General features: G+C 37.3%; 1 protein-coding gene across 3 annotated transcripts in view; it reads left to right on the forward strand.

Annotated features, from left to right (window-relative positions):
* The window catches only part of LOC143369348 (putative G-protein coupled receptor No18), an 87,055-nt gene that overhangs the window by 30,859 nt on the left and 43,961 nt on the right, over window positions 1-12,235 (forward strand). The window lies entirely within an intron of this gene.

A 12,235-nucleotide genomic window follows, 5' to 3' on the forward strand; every position in this document is an offset into this window, starting at 1 on the left:
GCCTTTCTTTCTGCATGAAAAATGCGCAAACTTGCTTGAATCGTACCCCTTAAGAACAAATGCTTATCACGTGAAACGTAACAGGGAAAATGAAAGAAAATTAGTGGTAATCAACTCTTTATTAATAGAATAAACAATTTTATAAACTCAAGCAGCAAAAAATAATCAGCTTGTTTTCATAAAAACGATTTATTTGTAATATGGAAAAAGTACGATTTAGGATTAATGTTCCTAAATCGTACCATACTTATCCTAATTCGTACTTTCAAAGAGTGACCGCGAAAGTAGAATTAGGCAAGTTTACCCTACTTGGAAGGAATGCAGCGTGGTCGCAGAATCTGTGGGTGTCTCAAAGTTTACAGCTGCGAGGTTTTAGAACAAGAGGTCTGGAAAAGTTCTCTGCCACAAAAAGTACCGAACCTCTTGCTTCGCAACCTCAAAGCTGTGAACGTCTATTTTAGGTACAGTAACTGTAAATTCGCGACCAATCCGCTGAGCCGCCAGGGCCCCCAAGCGTGCGTATTATCCAGGGGGTTTATGATGCATCGATCGGTATTGAGCGCTAGAGACTGAAGGGTTCCACGTCCTAATAGGAATTTGGAGTTTTTCTCCGGCCACGTCCGCATCATAAATTCTTGACAACTGTACATCCAAGAAGTGCCTTGCGTGAAGAGGCCCTTCTCCATCGATTTTACAAAGAGTGTTATTTTAAACAGTACTTAACTTACAAGGGAAGATCCCGAACCCGGAAATTCAAAAAATTCTGAAACTTTGTGAATACGTGGGGGATTTCCTCCTGATTACAACGCAATTTTTGTTTGCTGCCCAAATTCACTCGAAGGGGCTGAAATTAACCCTTGAAAATTCGGCTATTTTCCGATTTTGTGTTATAACTCGCGAAGTGTAAGAGATAGAAAAGAAGTTTCAAGACAAAAGTTACTTCCTTTAATTAGATCTATCATTTGGTGAAAAAATTATTTTACAGTTCACGAGTTATAACACAAACTCGGTAAATAACCGGATTTTCAGCGGTCAATTACACCCCCTTGGAGTGAATTTGGGCAGCAAACAAAAATTGCGTTGTAATCAGGAGGAAGTTCTCTACATATGCACAAAGTTTCAGAATTTTTTGAATTTCCGGCTTCGGGATGTTCCCTTGTTAGATGGTAAATGACAACTGCTGTCAATTCATTATTCATAGGAAATGCGGTATGAAATTGTAATTATTTTAAGTGGTACCCATGTGAATTAGACGGTAAACGACAACTATTATCAAATTTTACCTGAAACATTAATTTCAAGCCGAGTGGCACGGGCCCCTTTTCCACTGCGCATTTGTTTTTTTCTCAGCGTGAAGAAAATTTAATATGATTCTGCTTAGTGAAACGTACATGCTATTATATTAGGTGGTGGAATGACACTACATCGCAGGGACGAATTAATGGCACAAAGAAACGAAAATTTATGCATACGTGGCATGTGCCAATTTTCCCCGGGGCCCATTAATTGTTGACAATCTCAACGAAAAACAAGCGATTTCTTCCTTTACACCACTGTCAGAAGTATGAAGGATCCATGGTCAATTATGCAAGGAAAACGCCAACTACTACAATTTCATGGGTCGCGCACCATAGTAGGTGGTTGTGAGCTTGCGCGCGAACGGTGCCAGGTGAGTAAGATTGGGTTATTTACTTTGACGCTGCTCTTGCACTCTGTTTACGGTGCACATAAGTCATGCACTTGGTGCGAATTTGGTATCCAAGTAAGCAAAGGCACAGTTCGGTGTTTGGAACGCCAAGAGCTAGGCTGACCAATTAAGGTGACTTATAATAGAAGTTCATAAGTTGGCGTACGTGTGCTGGATAAATTTTGAAGTATACACAACTGAAACGGTGTCAGCGAGTGAAGCATGCGAGTCGTAACTTGCTGGCGGCTTGTCGGGGAAGTTGTGTTTGCCTGGCTCTGTAACGTTTCACTTCGATGTCACGCACTTTGAATAAAGTGTAAATTTATAACGTCAAGGGTTTCCCGGTTACACAATCGAATATCGTTCACCCGTTCGGCCAATTCCAGCGAGGATTATTTCTCACAATACCGTTTGCGCAAGTGTATTTGCCATGGTAATTAGGTTTCTCGCAATTTATGAGATATTTCTGTCGACAATTTAATTTTCGCATTACAATATTTTACGCGTTTATTTCGGACTGGAAATTTTAATAAAATTCAAGCCACGGACAACGGTAGCCTTTTGCATTTTCAAGTTAAATGGATATTTAAATATCGCAAGAATTTTGTGCATCGAAATTGGATTACAAAGTGCATCGAGGCCCTTTTTAACACCTTGTGCTCCCGTTTTTTAATTCTCTACCTTCATTTTTCATAATAGTCTTAATAATTCTTAATTTCGATTTTACCATTTTACTTGACACGCTACAAAGAATTATTAGTGCGGCGGTAACAAATTAACACCTTTCTAGTTACACTAGTTACTTTATCAGCAAATCATAGCGTCGTTTTTTCCTAAAATTAATTCTGTTTCACCCAAGAGCACATAAATTCCATTTAGCGTCATACGTGCCCATTATACTTTCATATACGACTACCTACAGGAAAATTTATAAACTTGACACATATCTTCCTCTCACTATTAATATCATACCTTCAACTGTTAATTCTGTGTCCGAACTGTGCACGTGGGAGTCCTAACAGTCCTCCACCCCTTCTCCTACCATCCTGCAAATTCCTGTCAGGGGTAATCTGCTAAAATCCTTAAAACCTTATAATCTTCAGAAGTGCGATAACTAGTTGCTCATCAGATTAACCAAGCAGTAGACCATAACCATCTTCCTATATTTAAGAGAGTGCAGGACTATTGCATACGTAAAATCGATGATTTCTTTTGTCTCGGATTGTTTAGGTAGAGTAGACCGAGGCGAATCGGATCACTTTGTGTTTGATGGTAAAAAAATAATAGTCAGCCATTAAAAAACTAATTTTGTAATATATATTCGTGAACAGTACACCTTTAGCTTGAACATTAATATATAAAAATTGAAATTAAACATAAAAATCTTTCATTTATAAACAAAAAACGAAAAAGTGAGAAATACCCGTTTCGCCCCCCTATCAGGCGAACCAATCATCTGAAAGCAACATGCTTTGGGGTGGAATTTCTACACCAAAATTTACAGCATGGAACTTGACTGGCGAATTTAAATAAAAATTGTGAAAGTTACGCACGAATCAATTTTTTCCCCACATGTTTACAGAAGAAAATCGTCTTTAACCGTTTATAAAATTTTTTACAAACATCCAATGTTGATGCGGAAATTCCATGCTTTAGAGAAAGGAATTCTACACCTCCAGTTAAAATTTCAAGTGAAAATAATCATTTGTTCAAAAGTTACGATGTACACGGTGATGTATGGTGTTTAAAAATGTAGTTTCGAGATAAACGGCTTTAAAGTTAAGTCCCCTACGCCAATACCGCTCTGCGAGGCCGTTACTCGGCGGTGCACTCAGTTACGTACAGCGCTATAATTTCCGTAATTATTCGAATTTCCTCATGCAACTTTGTTGTAAATGTTCGCAAAGGATGACACTCTCAGAATTAATAGTAATAAAAAAAAAACGATTTTTCGATATTTCAATAGTCCTGTACCCCTTAAACAAGGGGTGAAAAAATCCGTCGATGGCCTGTGTAGCTTAAAATTTGTTACGTCGATTGGCAAATGAGGCATCCAGTCTCGCACCCGCTCTCACTTTCCCCCGCCTCTTTTCTCTCCTCACAAATAACCCTCGTTCTCATTCAATGGGCACCGTTTTCTAACTACCATTGCCCCGAAACCCTCGTTTTCTTCGACATCAATGGTGACCACTTGGTACGTCCGTAGCATACCTAAGCGAACCTTTGCGGCTCCGCCGTCATTCGCGACCGCTTTAACCGTATTTCCTGTGTCACCACCTGAAATACATTGCGCCAGTGTTTATTGTGCTTTGCCAAGGATACGGGCCCATTGGCCGTGTTACCTCCGGTGCGAAAGGAAATACTACGGAAATAGTCTATCGATATTGCCAGTCAAACGGTCCTCGGTCCTCGGCCACGTCTGCACAAGTAGAATATCCTAACCACTTTCTGCACCGGTGATTCCTCTCGATCCTGGAATGTTACAACAAACAGGGAGCTGGGGTTGAATATATCCTTTGAAATCTACACCATGCCTGTTGATATACTATGGGGATCAAACACTTTCGATATCCCAGGAACGAGGATTGTGTCGGTGGCTGATCGCAAATTGGTTGGCACCCGAGATTTTGTTGTTCTTTTTGGCTGCTTTTCTTCCACGCCTGCCTGCAGCTGCGCGCCTGGCATTGCTCCAAAGCACAGTGGTGGGTAAAAAGATTTTCAGACCGTCGAATTTTTAATTAAGTCGTGCTCCGGAGAAGGAGAGTTAAAGGGTCGAGTAAAGCTAAGAAGGGATCTGCTGATAATATTGGAGTGGAGGGTAATGAGAAGGAAGGGCAGCTTGCGATGGGGGAGCATTTTTTATCTGGTTTTCGTTCAGAAGGATATTTACGAGCTTTCATGTTTACTAAATCAAATTTCAATAGAAGGCACCGGTGATGAACGTAGTGGAAATCGATATTATAAATGGCCGCGTGTATAAAGGGCGTAGAACACCCTTGGCTGTCATGCGTTGAGGGGGAAATAGTACCTGATTGAGTATTTCAACAAAATCATGGTGCGAACCAGCGATCGGAGGTGATCGATTGCCATTGAAGAACGTTGACATGTAAAATTATCCGTAACTAGTTTAAAGTGTTGAAATTTTAAAATTGCAAAGGAAATTAGAGGCTCGACTATGAAAATACACATATGTACTTAAATAAAAGTGAATTGGGCCGGTGATTATGAAAGTGGCGTAAGTAAAAGCAAAGAGATATTATTTAATCACCTCTAGAAATTAGCTAAAATTCTTACTGTTCAGAAATCACTGGATACAATTATAAATTGATGTACTTAAATTCATATTACTAAATCCCCTTTCTCATTCCATTTATACACTATAGCAATATGTAAGTATATATTCTGTGCATCATTCTGGAAATATGTCATTTCTCTGGGAGCATTGAAAAGTACACAATAATGTATTGATAACCAGTAATAATTAATATAATTCTGAAAGTAGATCACACAATAGTAAATTAAATCAGGTTTTCAGATTACCGCGTGAAAAAAAGAATGCTGCAGCAGTATTTAATATAAAAGCAGCTGCTTCTTGTTAAATGTTAAGACTGTACAGTGATAAGTGATAATTACAAGTCTTTAGGTGGGCCCGCGTCCATTCTAATTTGCGACATACCCATCCTCGAAACCTGCCATTTATTACACAGGACGTGAACAGAGTACGGGGCTTCTCGTTGCGTAAAATTAGTGAATCGCGTCAGGTCCGGCCAGGCGAGTTCCGCTTTTCTTTTATCTTCCTACTCTTTGATTACATTGCATCGGATTAGTTTAACATAACTCAGACTCGCATAAAATTGCACCCGCGACGGTGCTTCTATTTCGTCCAACTCTTAACTCTAACTTTTCGCAACGTCCCTCCTCGCTGACAGCTGGGCCCAATAATACAGAACAGTCCACTGCAGAAAGTCCAGATTAATACGGTCTGCTAGATTAATAGCGCGAAAAATTGCGCCAACGAAAGACTGGTGATTTCAAAGGTAAAAGTTTATTTAGGTGCTTGGTTTGTTAAGTGGCTAGGATTATTTGTAGCTTTTTCTTTAACTCTATGAAATATAGTTTTGCGTTTTAATTGCATATAACACGAAGACAAACAAATATTTTCTGATTAATGATTTTACATACAAAAATAACTGTTTATATTTCTTCACGAGCACCCGAGTAAATAGAACCATTCAAATAAATTACTGTCGCATTGATCAAGCTGTGATATAAGCTTCGTTAATCAAGTATACAATTAAATCTCACTTTTCTCCTTCAAAATTTTTATTTTCCAAATCCATCATACTCCTGCACTTTTCTAAGTCAACTACGGGCATTTCACTGCTTGAGAAGACAATGGCGCGGGATAACGAGCGATTTTCATTTCTTGAGGAAATCTAGCATCCCATTTTAATGAATTTTCACGCGAGGAAAAGCAACATCCTTCAGCCACGGCTGAGAAAATATTTAAACGTCCTTCTGAATCCACTGCATCGTAACGTAATCTTTATACTATTCAACGGTCCTCGAGATAAAGACGGGATCTCTTGGTCGAGGGACAATGAAGCTCCCAGCATTATTCACTAAAGTGTATTAAACAAAATACTTTCCCTTCACCCTCACTTTATATTCTAAAGCCCGTTGTTCTGAAAATTGCTCCTTATCATCGGAATCTGCATGTGAACGTCAACCCCGAATGTACAGGGTGTCACCAAACTGTTGATAAAAGTAGAAATTCTGCCGGAAAATACGTGTCAAAAATATGGAAAAATATTTTTTCATTTGGAGCTTCGCTTTCAAGAACAATTACTTGGAATAATTGTTAAGTGCGTATACACGTGACTGAACCTGCAAAAACAAGTGGAAATTGTAGAATACTCGTTTTTAAATCGCGGCATTGTTTTTAAGAAATAGAATTGAATTTTCACTGGTTTCTTGAAAAATAAGGCATGTTCGAAAAAAACTGTACAATTTCGGCCTATTTTTGCACAAGGATTCTTTCATTTTTACATTTCCACTATATGTACTGTTGCAGTCTACCAATTTCAACGATACGAATTTTCACAAATGATATCTTGGAGAATGAAGTCTCGCAAGAGAAAATGTCATTTCATATTTTTTACTTATTTCTTCATGTAGAAACACTTCCTTTAGTATTTGCTTGTGTGCTTTTCTCTTCAGTCTGTAGTATCATAAAATGTTCCGATAATCCAAACTAACCGCGAAAAGGAAACACAACATCAATGTAGATATTTCATTTTTCAAGAACTCCATCGTTGTTACAAAATACAGCACGTGAAAGAACAATGTTTCTCCTGTTGGTTTTGAATTTTCAGATTCGTTTTTTCCCATAGCAACGTATAGCATGACGCCGGTAACACGTGACAGCGCGATATCACTCTGCAAAACTCGCTGACTTCATTCTTCATAAAAGCCACCTCCCTAGCAGAGCTTCACACTGCGATTTTGGAAGCATTCTGTCAGCACCGCGACATGTGATACCCAGAAAAAACATTACGTGGTCAGTTCGCATTTCCAGATTCGTTTTTCTTGTCGATGTAACGCATGGTGTATAAAGTTCCAACAGCGTCCCTAGTAAACTGGGTGTTTCGTATCTATTCATTGATATTTTCGTTGATTTTTATGACTTACTTCTGTCTGAGTTTTGTGTAGGAACAGTCCCAATAGACAGTTAATACGTCGTGCCAGCATAATCGTAATAATGTCCGACATGACAGCAGGATTCTCATTTTCCTGCTCTCAACCCCGTGCTCTCGAGCTTTGAATAAATGACACCTCACCCCTCCTCTCTCCCTTCACCCCGTGATCCTTTAAGCATTTCTCGGCGGTTTCAGAATGGCGTGAACGAATGATAGACACCTTCGTTCGCGACTACTCTTCTCCAGTTAACGAGGCTTCGCTACCCTTGGAGCAGAAATCGCTGGTGCAAGTTTCGTCGAAGCTCCGAAACGAAACGATTTCGTAATTAATTGCTCCGCCCACTGATTGGAAGCACTCTTAGCACGAAATGATTTATCGCCGGCTCCTTATGACCTACTTTCATCTTCGGATAAGATTGTGTACACTTTAATGTGTATTATTTGGAAAGATTTTATACCGACGTGGATTGCAGAGAAGTTACGTCATACATTTCGTGTTTCTCTTGCCGTCTCTCTTACAAATAATTCATTGGTGTTGCAAAACGTGTGTGCAATTGTAAGTTTGTGAAAACAAATGTGAAATTACTGTAGGGAATGTATAATATTTTTCGGGTAAACTTATTGTTTTATGGTTCGTGTGTGAAGACATGCCGGAGGCTTGAAGATCAATAAGTTTATTGATTAGTAATAGTTTCTCTTAAATGAAACTACGTATTTTGCATATTGCAAAATTGTAGCCCACTTCCCATCGAATTTTTTTTAATCATAATCGATAAAGATGAATCACAGTTCATTCCGTCAACATAACTCTGAATTGATATAACCTTCTTTGTATATAAATCTTTTCGATTTTCCCTAATCATATTTTTTCATTTCCCTAATCAATTTTAACCTTTTAATTAGTCACTTTTCAACCGGAACCGCCTCCATCGTGTTTAAAAATGATTAAATACAAGCCACTTAGCCCATTTTGTTTACAGCGAATGTTACACACGGTCTATCACTATATTTATTACGTTTATACATGAATAATTATTCAAAGTTTCGTGGTGCCCTATGTGCAGAAATTTGCAAGTGGTTACTTATTGTTAGTTAAGTCATCTCGCCTCGTTAACAGGCTTTATTTTCCCTTGTCCACTGTAAGTTCACCATATATTAAATTACCTTCCCTCGACAAGTTTACAGGAAGTTGCACCGTAACGACGATGTCGATGCTAATAAATTGCATTGTTAGGTGCGACACAATGAAGATTTGAAAGGGCGATACACGCGAAGTGACATTAACGTTTAATCATTTGAACACGAGATTTATTGTTCAAATAGATACGAGGTACATATTCACAACAAATCGATAATCAGAATTGGAACGATGATTATCAGACATGAAGCCAGCCATTGGATATTGGGTCACGTTTCTCTATTCGTCTCAAGAAAGCCATTGTATTAGAAATTATCTAATGCATTCGACTCTCCTAATTGTATTAAATGAAGTAAAAATGTAAAATTTCTTGTTACTTATTTCGTCGATAACGTTAGATGGAATGGCTCATTCAAGTGATGTAATCAGGTATCTAAATTGTATATTTATCTAAAATAACTGACCTTTCCGCTGATGCATTTGTCTAAACGACATAAATCCACGAAAGTAAACTAGGAAATCTTTTTATATCTTCCCATCGCGGTTCTACCATATAAATTCAGGTACATAAATTTTTAAACCCCAGTGTAGATGTCAGAGCGAAAAATACTCGTTTTATAAATACAGAAATGGCTTGGCCGTTGAATTTAGTAGTTCAGATCGCGACAGTAGGAACGAATCTATATTTTATTTGAGTAAAGGCATATCTAATTTTAACGTTCTCATATTTCCATGTCCTTCAAGGCAACTGGTTTATTGATTAAGAGGGAGCTGTTCTTGGCGAGTTAAAACCGTCGAATCTTTAATATTCGATGACGTTGAAATATTCGAGCCGGGAAATCGCCTACACCACGAACATACCTCTTTTTTTTAGGTGTCACATTGACGCTATAATAAAACATATGAAACAAATTAAAAAAAATCTTTTTAAATTTTGTTTGTATAATATAAGAGTAGTTTAATAAATTACAAAAAGATTTATTTCATTGTATGTTGTACTTATTGAGAAAATAATCATTAAATATAGCTTCATTTTTCTGCCGATCAAAGTAGAATGACCTCTTAAGTGACCTAGAAAGTAGAACATAGTACTTGATTAAATTGTTCTATTTTTATTAGGTGCTATTCATACTTTAAACTGTCTTTAACTATCGTTACTTGTGTTCATATAGTTAATTACGTTGCGTTCGATTTAGGAGTTACCTATCCCAGGTAAAATTTTTTGAACACCGATATTTTCCCTGCATATTTCCATAGTATGTGCTTTTAAGAATGCAAACGAGCAAATCAGAAGTTACGAGTTTTTAAGCCCACCGAAGAATGCCTTCAGAAAATTCCTGAAAATGAGATATACCGGTTTAGTGTGTTAAGTCCCCGAAACTTATCCAAGAAAAGGGTGGCCACGTTCCTAGAATACTTTTCCTACTTTGTGGCATCGCTTTTCTACATTTTCGGGAATCTCGGCGTGCAACCCAAATTCTTCTCGTAAAGCTGGTAACCACGTACCCCTGAAAAGTGACTTTTGAGTGGGGTGAAAAATCATCTACCCCTAAAAGGAGACGGTAAAATATACGAGGCATTGGTCGCTTCCCTTGACAATTTGGGAATTCAGATCTTGATTTTTACTTCTAAGGTTGCTGTGAAAGATATAATTAATTATTTAAATTCAATTTAAATATAATTTTGTTTCTAAAGAACAGATAGCACTTATATGTTATAGCTATATAAATTCCCATTATTTAATCGAAGCATAACATTGTATGTATGTTTAATTTTCAGAGTAACGGTATTTATTTTTAAACTTGATGTTAAAATCATGCACACCAAGGTAGAAAAGTGATTTTTAATGTCTTAATGTTTCATTGGTCAAGTTATGAGGCTTCAGTCTTATAAAAGAATTGAGTTGAAACTAGCTTGGGTTAGAATTGAACAAAATATTCTTTTCTGTTGAAATAGGGTCGCCAATTTATTCCCTTTAGTAGTAAACCCTTAGACATTGTATAGCTTTGTTAACCTGTTTTTGCTTGCTGCTTTCAAGCTGGTAAGTCGACAGTATGTAAGCTTGCTCAAAGCGGGGCGAAATTACTGGTCATGTCACGATTGACTGAAGTGCACATTCTGGGGATGACAGCGAGTGTGTCGTGCAATGACAAGTAAAGTCTATTGTAAATCTACTCCTATCACGAGTGTACACTGAACTGAGCTAATTTAACAGCGGGAACTAAATTCAGCGAAATTATTGCAGAAATGTTTCGACAGAATTAGGGTACTTTACGCAGCTAACGAAACACACAATACTTTCAATTGGACATTACTTTTCATCCACCGCTGCTCGCTATTTGTACTTTTCCGTGGCACACGTGAAACTGCACGAGTGGAGCCAGCGAAGCGTAACTGAGAAAACTTTCTTCAAGGAGAGGTAAGACAAGAATGGCAGAGATAGAAAAGCAAACAACGAGCTCTATCTCTGCAAACGTACACACTATAGAAGCACTATACACTATACTATAGTACAATAGAAGTATAACCTTGAAGAAGCTGCACGAAGAAAATTAACTGTAGGCGATGTAAAATTCATCCTTGAATCGAAAGAAGCATCGTTTCTCTTTGTTATAAGATTACATGTAAAGTTATATTCTCTTTTTGTCACTGTTTGGATAAGAATACAGAAGTTTTGTAATGAATTAATATAAATTAATTTTCTTGCTGTGCTAATTTAAATGTGAATCAATATTCGTGATTTCTGTATGTAAAAGTAATAATTAGGTTTCTAAACTACGTTGCTATTTGAGGAGGAGAGAAGGAGACTAAAATTTATATTGTTTTCAACAATTTTTACTCGAAACTATTTCTGGAGTAATACACGTATGCAGAGTTACTGAATCATACATACAGGTCATTGAAGACAGAGCTTGGTTCAGACAGACTTCTGACCAAAGGCAATCCGCTTCCACTTGGTCTGATATATTTGGCTGCATACTACTTACATATGCTTTACTCAAACTTATTCCACCCGAAGTGGCTTTTGTTTACTTATATGTGGTAGTCAAATGTTAGTTTAAGATTAATGTTTATGCATGTGTACATGAATAATTCTGACATCAAATTTTATATACCACTTTGATATTCAGGGCCCCGAACGGAACAGAAACGGAAACGGTAAACGAAAAGAACGAAATATTTTCTCGAAACAGAAACAGAAACGAAACGAAATTCTCAATCCTATTGCAGGAGTGAAAACGATACAACTGAAATAAAAATTCTGGTTAATAGCGTTATTATTTTGTTTTCGATGCACACTTTATGTTAAAAACATTAAATTGAGCGCGCCCTTTATTTTCATCATAAATGTATTTGTGCCTGAATATAAACAGTATCATATTTCATTTATTATTACATTAAAAACATCTTATGCATTCATGTGCAAATCAATTTAGATTAATTGAAGCGTAACGTCCCTGCGGGATTGTATTTGATAGTTGCAAAGATATATGTGCTGATTTATGCAGAATTAACAATTCGTTGTATGTAGGTCTGTGGGAGCTCAAACGTTGCTCACGTTTACATTTCGCATGTCAAAACGAAATTAATGATCGCAGAGGACAAAAATGATAATTCTATTTTCTTTTTATATTTACTAGAGTTTGATCTTTGAAACTAATTTAACTGTAACTGAAGCCTCAAATTCTACTCATCAAGATATTTTTATAA

Source organism: Andrena cerasifolii, chromosome 5 (genome assembly GCF_050908995.1).
Source record: "Andrena cerasifolii isolate SP2316 chromosome 5, iyAndCera1_principal, whole genome shotgun sequence".
NCBI classification, from domain to species: domain Eukaryota; kingdom Metazoa; phylum Arthropoda; class Insecta; order Hymenoptera; family Andrenidae; genus Andrena; species Andrena cerasifolii.